The sequence below is a fragment of the Hypanus sabinus genome, chromosome 20 (assembly GCF_030144855.1).
Source record: "Hypanus sabinus isolate sHypSab1 chromosome 20, sHypSab1.hap1, whole genome shotgun sequence".
Classification (NCBI taxonomy): domain Eukaryota; kingdom Metazoa; phylum Chordata; class Chondrichthyes; order Myliobatiformes; family Dasyatidae; genus Hypanus; species Hypanus sabinus.
Window position 1 is genome coordinate 25,835,963 of NC_082725.1, and position 12,522 is coordinate 25,848,484.

The window sequence follows — 12,522 nt, forward strand, 5'->3', positions numbered from 1 at the left end:
AATGAAGATTTGGCTTAGGAAGAAGCCCCATATTCCAGAGAAAAATTAAGATTCCAGTGGTTTGTGGACATGAGTGGATTCATTAAACTCTCCATTTTAACAGCGTGCTTGCAGTCCAGTTTGTCACTAGGCAGTTGAGTTGTATTTATCTCATCTTCAAAATGTTTCAGGTTTGGTGGTCTTTCAGCAATTCACTTCAAACAATATATACAATGAATCTCTGAGGAAGAAAGCAAGGAGGGTCAGTGGTTCAACATCACTGACTGTCTACATCCTCTGCTCAGTCTGAATTCCCACTTCCACACTGGAATAAAATGTCTTAACCCCACATTCATCACATCAGAAAAGTTAGGTAAACTTAAAATAAAGTAATATAATTAATTTGAAAATAGAATTTTGCTTTGTCATTTATTTATAGAACAATTTATTAATATATTCACAATAACTAGCAGTTATTGGAACAGAACAAGTACAGTTCTTAATCTGTTTGATGTCAATGCCTTTAGTAGTTAGAACAACAACTGCTGGAACCCGTTCCAGTGTAGAATGTGAGTATCACTATAAATTAGTACTACCAATTGATCACAGCTTATAGCTTTTTGAATTAAAGATACTTTATGCATGACTTGAACATTTCCTTCCAATAATTCCGTAAAAGTCTTTATTGATCGGTATCTCAAGCACAGAGGAGGAATGAATAAATGTGAAACATTATTGATTGCAGAGGAAAGAAAATAACAGTTAGCATCTCAGCATAAATTAATGCGCTCCTACAGCTATTTGGTTAATGCTCACATAAAGGTTTGCTTGTAAAAGATTAAATATGAGCTTTAATGACAACATATCAGAGTGAATCTAAACCAAGTTTAAAACCTAAAATGCTTGAATTTCTTTAGAAAATTTAGCTTTTAAGGATTCCAATGAAGATAAAATAGGACTTAATGAAAGGCTGCTTTCCCATTCTAGAATCAACCACTTTGTACCTGGAGTAAGATTCATTAGTTCAGAGATTTGATTGGTCATGGAAGCTTTGGCAAACAACAATGTTAAAACTAAACTAAATATTTAAAAAAATATCTGCCAAACTATTCACAGATGGTCTTTTTTACTGCACTTTATTCAGAAAATGATAAAAGCTGTTACCTGACCACACCTATATTCCGATTTCAAAGCCCAGAATGGGAGGAATTATCAAGCTGCACACAGGTAAATTTCATGCACAATAGTATATCTGCAAAGCTTAATGTGGTAAACTATGTATACCTGTCTGGACAGGTATGTATACCCTGCTGACTGCTCCTGAGGCTCCTCCCACAGACCCCTGTATAAAGGCTATTGGGGGCACTGCTCCTCCCTCAGTCTTCAACATGGCCGTGGTCCCTTTATCGCTGTTAATAAAAGCCTATCGTTCACTTCCAGTCTCCTAGAGTTATTGATGATGCATTACTTACCCAGACAGAAGATAACAAAATTATAGTAATTTGAAATTATAGTAAATTATTCCATGAGATTCATTAAATACAAAGCAATATCCCTGCTGTACTCCAGATTCTACAATATAAAACAAACATTGAGTCCTTTCTAAAACTAATACCACTTCTGTGCAGTTTGTGCTCTGATTCAGCCCAAAGTTTGCAATGCTTTCAACTGACCTGGGTTGATTTGGCACTATGGAGAATTGGAGTGGGAATAGCTTGGGAAGTAGCTCAAGACAGAGAAGAATGGGGATGGAAGAGCTAAATGGGATGAAATTTCTCTGCATCTGAGGTTCACAAGTAATTCTGGATGATTCACCTTAAACTTCTTCTCAAACCAAGAATGTGAAAGCTGCAACCAAGTTGGAAGCAATGAAAAGATAATGTTGCCACATTTCAGTTTCATTGATTATCTGACCTGTGCTTCCAGTGAGAGAGAGCTTCTCACTGGACTGCTCAATTAGTGCACTGAACCCACTGAATATAACACATTGTCACATCAAATACTGGAAATAAGTTTAATTACTCCACTTATGAATTACTGCTTGTCACCCTGAATTCTTACTTCTTAAGATCAGATCCCTTCTCCAGTGAAGCAGGACACTCATCCACAAATTCTTGATGAGTGTGTGCGTTCAAGAACATACCAGACATACCCAATCCAAAAACCATGAAAGAACCAGGAGATTCAGTCTGTTGAAGGCTAGATTGGTGGCATGCAAGACTGGTGGTTCAGCACTATACAAGAAGTCCAGGTGAGACCTCAGAAGGTTATTTTAAAAGCAAAGAAAAAGCAATTCTGATGGAAGGTAGAGACAAAATCAGATGTAAGTCAGTTCTGGCAGAGTTTGCAGGCCATTTGCCTACAAAGCAAAAGAACATAACGAATGACTGTGTTGCTTCACTTCAAGATTACCTCAAAGTCTTTTATGCATGCTTTGAAAGAGAAAATGAGACTACACCTGAGCGTATCCCTTCAGCATCTGGTGAGCTTGTGATCTCTTCCTTGGAGGCTGACATCAGAACATCTTTCTAGAGGGTAAACCTCTCAGTGCATCAAGCCCTAATTGTGTACTTGGTAGGCCACTGAAAACCTGTGCCAACCAACTGTGGGAGTATTCAAGGACATCTTCAGTCTCTCATTGCTGCAGTCAAAGGTTCCCATCTGCTTCAAATAGCGACAATCATACCAGTGCCCAAGAAGATGAGGGTGAGCTGCCTGAATGATTATTGCCAAGTTGCACTCACATTTACTGTGATGAAGTGCTTTGAGTCATGCTCATGGGCAGATTCAACTCATGCCTAAGCAACCCACTGCAATTTGCCTATTGCCACAACAGGTCTATAACAGAGGCAACCTCATTGGCTGTGCACTCAGCCTTGGATCACCTGGACAATAGAAGCACCTACATCAGGCTGCTGCCTACTGATTACAACTCAGTATTTAACACAATTATATCGTCAGTTCTAATCAACAAGCTCTATATCCTGGGCTTCTGTACCTTCCTCTGCAACTTGATCCTTGACTTCTTCACTGGAAGACCTCAGTCTATGCGGATCAGAACTAACATCTCCTCCTCATTGACAATGAGCACCGACACACCTCACAGATGTGTTCTTTGCCCCACTGCTCTACTCTCTCTACGCCCATGACTGTGTATCTAGGCAGAGCTGAAACGCCATCTACAAATGCACCGGTGACACAACTACTGTTGTCAAAACTTCAGCTGGTTGGTTGGTGCCACAACAACAATCAATAAGACCAAGGAATTGATCATGGACTTCAGGAAGGGGAATGCACACCAGTCCTCATTGAGGAATCAGAAGTGGAAAGGGTGAGCAGTTTCAATTTCTTGGATGACAACATCTCTGAAGATCTACACATTGATGCAATCACAAAAATGTCCCGACAGCAGCTATATATTATTAGGAGCTTGAGGAGAGTCTTGGTATGTAACTAAAGATTCTTGCAAATTTCTGCAGATGAACCATGGCGAGTATTCTAACTGTTTGTATCACCATCTGGTATGGGGGGGCCACTACATAGGATCAGAAAAATTTGTAAACTAGCCAGCTCCATCATGGGCACTAACCTTTCCACTATCAATGACACCTTCAAAAGACAATGGTTTAAAATGTGGCAACCGTCATCCATGATCCCTATTACCCAGAACATGTCCTATTCTCAATTCTACCTTCAAGGGAGAGGTACAGGAGCCTGAAAACACACACTCAATATTTCAGGAACATCTTCTATCCTTCTGACATCAGATTTCTGAATGGACAATGAACCCACGAGCACTACCTCACTATTTTTTGTTCTCTTTTAGAACTGTATATTTAATTGACTTTTTATTTATACATCTTATAATAATTTATAGTTAATATTATTATTTTTATTGTAATGTACTGCTGCTGCAAAACAACATATTTCACAATTTAGACCCGTGATACTAAACCTGATTCTGATTCTAATTGCAGGAAATTCATCTCTGGGAGCAGGAGAGTGTGGAATTTGTTTTATTGCACTGTTTACAGCTCAGTGCATTTCCAGCATGAACCATATCCATATATTTTACCACATTATAAAGCTGTGACAAATGGTGTATAAAATATGCAGGTGGTCATCAGGCATGAAAGGATGAAGAAAGCGAACAAGGATGGCATATTTGGATATGGAGAAGTGCAAGTTCAGAGTGAATTATTTCAAAGGTGTCTGCATTCAAAATTCAAACCTAATTGGCTTCAAACTCAAAGCTTTGTGGAGTTATTGTTATTGGTATAAGTCTAAAGTTACATAGAGGCCAGACTAGTCAAGATTGGCAGATTTCCTTTCCTAAACAATATTATCAAGCCAGTTGTATTTTTTTTACAATTTAGTTGTTTCATGATTATCATTATTGACATTAAGCTTTGTTTTATAAATTCCAGTGTTTATTTACTGTATTCAATTCAAATTTCCCACCTGCTTTTGTGGAATACTACCTCATTATTCAGTTTATTTATTTTTGTATCTTATAACAATCTTTATGTCTTGTTTTATACTGCTGCTGCAAAACAACTCATTTTATAATATACTATATGTCTGTATTAACAAATGAGATTCTGATTCCAATTTATGCACTGTAGTTTTTTTGGTAACTTACTTTATATTCTGCATTGTTACTGTTTTTACCTTATTCTAGTTCAATGCACTGTGTAATGGTTTGATCTTTCTGAACAGTACACAACAAGCTTTTTACTGTATCTTGGTACATGTGACAATAATAAACTGAAACCAATACTGACACAGGTTTCTGGTTTTCTCCTCCATAAACTTTACCTCAGCAAGTTGCTCAATGACGCTGATTTAGAAAGATGTAAACAAGTTCTTCACACAAGAGTAGTCATTGGGGGCAGAGTACTGACATGGATTGAAAATTGGCTGGCTGACAGGAAACAAAGAGTAGTGATTAACGGGTCCCTTTCAGAATGGCAGGCTGTGACCAGTGGTACCGCAAGGTTCGGTGCTGGGACCGCAGCTGTTTACAATATACATTAATGATTTAGATGAAGGGATTAAAGGTAACATTAGCAAATTTGCTGATGACACAAAGCTGGGTGGCATTGTGAAATGTCAGGAGGATGTTATGAGAATGCAGGGTGAATTGGACAGGTTGGGTGAGTGGGCAAATGTATGGCAGATTAAGTTTAATGTGGATAAAAGTGAGGTTATCCACTTTGGTGGCAAGAACAGGAAGGCAGATTACTATCTAAATGGAGTCAAGTTAGGAAAAGGGGAAGTACAACGAGATCTAGGTGTTCTTGTAAATCAGTCAATGAAAGCAAGCATGCAGGTACAGCAGGCAGTGAAGAAAGCTAATGGCATGCTGGCTTTTATAACAAGAGGACTTAAGTATAGGAGTAAAGAAGTCCTTCTGCAGCTGTACAGGGCCCTGGTGAGACCACACCTGGAGTATTATGTGCAGTTTTGGTCTCCAAATTTGAGGAAGGACATTCTTGCTATTGAGGGAGTGCAGCGTAGGTTCACAAGGTTAATTCCCGGAATGGCCGGACTGTCATATGTTGAAAGATTGGAGCAACTGGGCTTGTATACACTGGAATTTAGAAGGATGAGAGGGGATCTGATTGAGACATATAAGATTATTAAGGGATTGGACACACTGGAGGCAGGAAACATGTTCCCGCTGATGGGTGAGTCCAGAACTAGAGGCCACAGTTCAAGAATAAGGGGTAGGCCATTTAGAACAGAGATGCGGAAAAACTTGTTCACCCAGAGAGTGGTGGATATGTGGAATGCTCTGCCCCAGAAGGCAGTGGAGGCCAAGTCTCTGGATGCATTCAAGAGAGAGTTAGATAGAGCTCTTATAGATAGCGGGGTCAAGGGATATGGGGAGAGGGCAGGAACGGGGTACTGATTGTGTATGATCAGCCATGATCACAGTGAATGGCGGTGCTGGCTAGAAGGGCCGAATGGCCTGCTCCTGCACCTACTGTCTATTGTCATTCAGATTGCAAGTGTTCATCATACACCCTTCCCGAAAGGAAGATATGGATCAGTATTCAGCCTTGCACTTTGTAGAGCAATGAACAGGATAATTGATGGAGTGCCTCATGGCAACATAGTGCTTTAATCTTGAGGGTGAAAATATAGCAAAGAAGGACAGGGTGACAGAGCATACCTCACGAAACCAATAAGAAACATATTGACTAACTTCTGGTAAATTCTTCAGCTTAGTGCATCTTAATTCAATCCTGTGAATGGAAAACAACACAATCGCTGGAAGGTTGTTCTCTACAACTGTAATTGTTTCTACCACTTCTAAATTGTAACATGGTTAAGATTGAGAAAAGGAATGAAACATTAGAGTTGAATTCAAATTGTACATTCTCAGCATGGTGCCTTGTCAGCAAGGATTATATTCAGTGGAATTGCAGTTGAACTCCTCATCCAGTATATTTCCCCTGAGCAGTTCTGCTGTTGGGCACCATGTGTAAGAATACTGATAGAGGAAGCCTGTTGGGAAGAAAAATATATTCTCCTTGAAAGGTTTAAATTAAGTAAATAAAGAGCAACTTTCCAAGGTGGAGGAAGTGATTACTTGAGGGTACATGATAAAGTAATTTGCAAAGGGATCAGAGGTGACAATTGGAGAAAGAAAAAAATAGAATTAATTACTTTGAAGTTGTTCTCGATGAGTGACTTCCTCTACATTGATTAGACCAACGTAGATTGGAAGAACACTTTGTCCAGCACCTTCACCCTATTCACAGCAAGCAGGATTTCCCATGGCCAATCATTTTAATTCTAAACCCCACTCCCATTCCATTAAGTTGTTCCATGGTCCCCTCTACTGTCATGATGGAGCTACTCTTAGGTTGGAGGAGCAACAGTTCATGTTCCATCTCGGCAATCTGATGACAAGATCATTGATTTCTCCTCTTCTTCCATCCCCCACTCTGGTTCCCATCTTAACTCTTCGCTGCTTCTCACCGGCCAATGTCTTCTCTTGGTGCTCCTCCTCCTTCTCTTTCTCATATGGTCCGCTCTCCCCTCCTATCAGATTCCTGATTCTGCAGCGTTTTGGTTTTTCTACCTATCGTATCCCAACTTCTCATACCCTTCCCTCTCCTCCACTCACCTGGCTTCACCTACACCTTCTAACTTCTTCCCTTTCCCCCATCTTCTTATTCTGGCTTCTTCTCCATTCCTTTCCAGTCCTTAGATATGGTCTCAGCCTGAAACTTCAACTATTTATTCCTTTCCATAGATGCTACCTGACCTGCTGAGTTCCTCCAGCATTTTGCTGACTTTTCAGCATCTGCAGAATCTATTGAGTTCTAGATGAGTATGTAAATGGTGTGGTTAGTAGGTGTGTCAATGATCCAAAATAGATGGTATAGTGGGCAGTGAAGAAGGTTGCCTATGGTTCCAGCAGCACGTTGATCAATTGAGAAAGTGGGCAAGGAAAGTGCAGATGGGGTTGAACTCAGATGAGTGCCAAGTTATATATTTTGGGAAATTAAACCGGAACAGGACTGTGCAATAATTACTAGGACTATGGTGAGTGTTAAAGACCAGAGACTTTAGTGGATAAACTAATACCCTGATAATGGCAGACAGGCAGGTGAGGAAATTATATGGCATGCTTACCTTTTGCAGCTAAGGCATTGTATGCAAAGTCTGAATGTTTGGCTACATAACAATTGCTAGTGTTTGGGAAAGAACAGGAAAGTAAGAAACATGAGCTTTAAGTCATACTAAAGAGGGAATGAGAAGGCAACAAAAGGAATGTCTATAGCAGGACAGAGAGCAAAACAATCGAGGTGATGCACTCAGCAGGTCAGGTAGCAACTCTAGAGAAAGGAAAATCTGTGGTAACATACCAATGCTATTATAACTCGGGGAGTCAGGTTTTGGAGTTCAATTCCAATGTCATATGTAAAGAGTCTGCTCGTCCTCCTCATGAAATGTGTTGGTTTCCTTTGGCTGCTCTGTTTTCCTTCTGCAGTCTAAGACATATTGGTTAGTAGGTTAATTGGTCTTTGTAAATTGTCTTGTGATTATACTAGGACGTTGCTGGGTGCCACAGCTTTAAGGGCCTGGAGGCCCCATTCCATGCTGTATCCCCAAATAAAAATAAAACGTTATTTGTGGACGAGCTTACATCAGAATTAGTCAATTCTGGTATTACCTTGCCTATTGAGTGTTTTTAGCTTTCTCTTTTATTTCAGATACCCTGCAACTACTATGCTCTGCACCTCAGGTTAGACCTCTGTTTCTTTTATTTTTCTTTCTTCTGCTATTATCCCTCTCCTTCTATTTGTTTCTCCTCCAGATAGATCAGCTGTTATCAGAAAGCATTCATCATGAGATGGCATGATAGTGCAACGCATTGCAGCACCAGAGGTTGGGGTTCAATTGCTGTCACTGGCTGTAAGGAGTTTGTACATTCTCCCTGTGACCGTGTGGGCTTCTTCTGTGCGCTTCCTACACTCGAGAGGTGTATGAGTTAGCAAAGGATAGTGAGTGTGGATATGCTAATTTGGTTCCAGAAGCATTACAGCACTTGCAGGCTGCCTCGAGCACAACCTTTGTCTGTGTCGGCCATCGACACAAATGACACATTTCACTGTATGTTTTGGTGTTTTGATAGACATGTGACAACAGCCAAAGACCATCAGACCACATGACAGAGTGGGAGAATTAGCATATTTGTCCCATTGAGTCTGCTCCTCCATTCCACAGTGGTCTATTTATTAGCCTTTTCAACCCCCATTATCCAGCCTTCTTTAACATCCTTACTAATTAAAAATCTATCAATCTCCACTAAGTATACCGAATCACTTGTTCTCCACGGTCATCCATGGCAATGAATTTCACAGTTTCACCAGCCTCTAGCAGTAAAATTCTTCATCTTTGTTCTGAAGGAATGTCCTTCTGTGCTGAGGCTGCGCTCGTTGGGTGCAGATTAAAGCTAATCTTTAATCTTTTACCATCCCCTCACTGCTGGCACAACTGTAGTTTTTTTTTATCATCACCTGAATTCTCCATCTTATCACAAGCATTGAGATTCATTCATCCACCTTGTCCTCTCGTATGCAACTTACAACACCCGTGTGTCTTCAGTTTTCCGATTCAGATGAATCATTAATCTGAAACGTTAACATTGTCGACTGGCCCACTGAGTACCTCAAGAATTTTCAGTTTTTTATTTCAAAATTCCAGCATTCTTTGCTTATCCTGAAATAGAATTCCCTGTTGTAACACCATTATTTCTTGTCATTTTTGCTGCTGTAAACACGAACATTTACATGTAAATTATGAGGAGAATTGAGTGGTCCATAAAAATCAGCATGGTCCTATTGGGCCAAAGGGCAGTGAAATTCATTGTAATCCTGCTTCCAGTTTATTCCATGTTTTCAGCTTTCTTACACACATCAATATGACATTTAAAAGAAGAATGCAATGCAAATTTTTATTTGTTTCTCATGAAATATCCCTATCCACAGTACAATTCAGACATGCTACACTGCATATTCAGCATGCACTTTTTAAATGAGATTCAAGAGTTATATAACCAAATGACTAATGAATTCAATTTACATTACCTTCACTACTAAATACCTCTGGCACACTTCACTAGCAGAGCATTACCCAAGGGTTCGCCGTCCCATGGTATATGTCGCAGGGACACCTAGGAAACAAAAATGAATAAATAATAGAGAGGAGAAAAATAATTTTAATTACTTACACAGGGAATTGATAAGCGGCAATAGGAAAGGATTGATAACAGTTTTGTGTAAACCAAAGAGAATGGGTTAATTTGCTTATTTGAAAGCGTCATTCATTGGAAGAGGTCATGTGTTTGGCTATTTAGTTTAATAATTGTTTCTATTGCTTGGAAGCTGATTAATTTTTCATTTAGCATACCATTTCTGTGGTAACTAAACATGCACCAGGAAAATGACTGGCAGCAAGGTTATTTAAGAATTTTCATCATACTGCATCCTTTTAGTTTGCTGCAGTCACTAGAAATTCTCCACTGACTTTACCTCCCTTTCCCTGAAACAATGGCCATTAATCAATTTCTTGACATTTCTACATCTTTGTTGGTACAAACCAAAACCTTTTCACATTCCTTTCACTGGACTTAATACTAGACTTATATAGTCTCTGGTTCCTTCACTTGTTTTCCCTCTTTATAACCTTTCTCTCCTTTTGTGTTTCCTCTTTTTTTCCACCTGCCTCATAACTCCTTTCCCTATCATGTTTTTCATTTGTTTCTATTTCCCGTAATGTTCCACACTCTCTCTTCAATCTTAATTATTTTTATTTCCCTCTTTCTTCCTCCATTCCCTCCTCAATCTTTCACTCTCTTGTGATCTGTCTCTCAGTTCTTCCAACCTCTGCATCTCTCTTTCTATCCACTGTCTTTTGTCTTTTCTCTTTCTCATTCCTCTCACTCCCTCATTGTCTGCCTCTCCACCCACCTTCTGTATTTATTCTCTCTCTTTTTTTTTCTTTATCTTGTTTCTCTTCCTGCTCTGTATCTTCTCTTTCACCTCTGTTCTTATCAAAGGTCACCTATTTCCTATGGTTCTTATTTATTCACAGAAATTTGTAACCCAGGTTAATTAAACTGAAAGATGTAATGTTAGAAAGCTCCACCGGTGAAGGGATGAAAACGAGGTTTACTGAATTTAACAAAAATGAGAACTTCAAGAAAAGAGCCTTGCGAGAATGCTGTGTGGTTGACGCAGGGCATAGACAACCGACAGAACACAACCAGACAGACAGACAGACATACTTTATTGATCCTGAGGGGAAATTGGGTTTCACTACAGCTGCACCAACCAAGAATAGTGAAGAAATATAGCAATATAAAAACATAAATAATTAAATAATAATAACTTAATCATGCCAAGTGGAAATAAGTCCACAACCAGCCTAATGGCTCAGGGTATCTGACACACCGAGGGAGGAGTTGTAAAGTTTGATGGCCACAGGCAGGAATTACTTCTTATGACGCTCAGTGTTACGTCTCGGTGGAATGAGTTTCTGGCTGAATGTACTCCTGTGTTTAACCAGTACATTATGGAGTGGATGGGAGTCATCGTCCAAGATGGCATGCAACTTGTCAGCATCCTCTTTTCAGACACCACCATCAGAGAGTCCAGTTCCACCCCCACAACATCACTGGCCTTACGAATGAGTTTGTCTGCTACCCTCAGCCTGCTGCCCCAGCACACAACAGCACTGGCCACCACAACCTCATAGAACATCCTCAGCATTTTCCGGCAGATCTAAAAGGACCTCAGTCTCCTCAGGAAATAGAGACGGCTCTGACCCTTCTTGTAGACAGCTTCAGTGTTCAGTCCAGTTTATTGTCATTTTGTATCTCCAGGTATTTGTAATCCTCCACTATGTCCACACTGACCCCTTGGATGGAAACAGGGGTCACCGGTGCCTTAGCCCTCCTCAGGTCCACCACCAGCTCCTTAGTCTTTTTCACATTAAGCTGCAGATGATTCTGCTCGCACCATGTGACAAAGTTTCCCACCGTAGCCCTGTACTCAGCCTCATCTCCCTCACTGATGCATCCAACTATGGCAGAGTCATCAGAAAACTTCAGAAGATGGCAAGACTCTGTGCAGTAGTTGTAGTCCGAGGTGTAGATGGTGAAGAGAAAGGAAGACAGGACAGTCCCCTGTGGAGCCCTATAGAAACAAGCTAAAGATATAAACTGTTAGGAGTGGAGTTTGTAGTTACTATCTCTACTGTACTTACTGGAAAGTCTCAAGGTAAAACCCCTGGAGGAGGGAAGATATCAATAAAAGATTTATTGAAGCTATGGTTATAGCAAACATCAGCTATAGTGAGACAATGTTGACAGAGAGTAGTGTCCAACATCTCTACCATGTAACCAGGAATTAGTTCTGTTAAATCAGTAGTGTTGCAATGGAGAACTGTTTGGAAATGACAATGTGATATTGAATTATTTTGAAATAGAAAATAGAACGCACATAACAACTTAAGGATTGTAACCCTGCTGTATACTGGTCAGATTTTTTTTGTGTAGGTATTGTAATCCCGCTGTATAATGGTCAGGTTTTTTTGTGTAGGTACTGTAATCTTGCTGTTTACTGGTCAGGTTATTTTGTATGGGTATTGTGAACTGACTTTCTATGGATGACCTTCCACTTCATCCAATGAACCAAGAAACAAGATGGTGAACCAGCCAAGTTCGAAGAATCAGTGCCGGGTCAAAATGTTTCAAGACATAGAAGATTTAATACAAACAAGAGAAAATTGCCAGATGCTGGAAATCCAAGCAACACACAAAAAATGCTGCAGGAACTTAGCAGGTTAGGCAGCATCTATGGAAAAGAGTATGGCCAAGACCCTTCAACAGGATTTAATATGTTTGGATGTATGTTTACTTTTCATTTAAAGATTTTGAATTTGATTTTCTGGAAGAACTGATTATTTTTGCAAAGACTTGGATAAATTGCTGAATGAGATTTACTTTGTTTAAAAGTCGTG

General features: G+C 39.8%; 1 long non-coding RNA gene across 1 annotated transcript; it reads right to left on the reverse strand.

Moving 5' to 3' along the window:
- LOC132378669 (uncharacterized) lies at positions 1-10,541 on the reverse strand. The gene is made up of 3 exons (XR_009507151.1): positions 10,470-10,541; positions 9,588-9,673; positions 1-220 (listed from the first exon to the last, which is right to left on the reverse strand). It is a non-coding gene; the product is annotated as an uncharacterized LOC132378669 (long non-coding RNA).
- Positions 10,542-12,522: the final 1,981 nt, after the last annotated feature.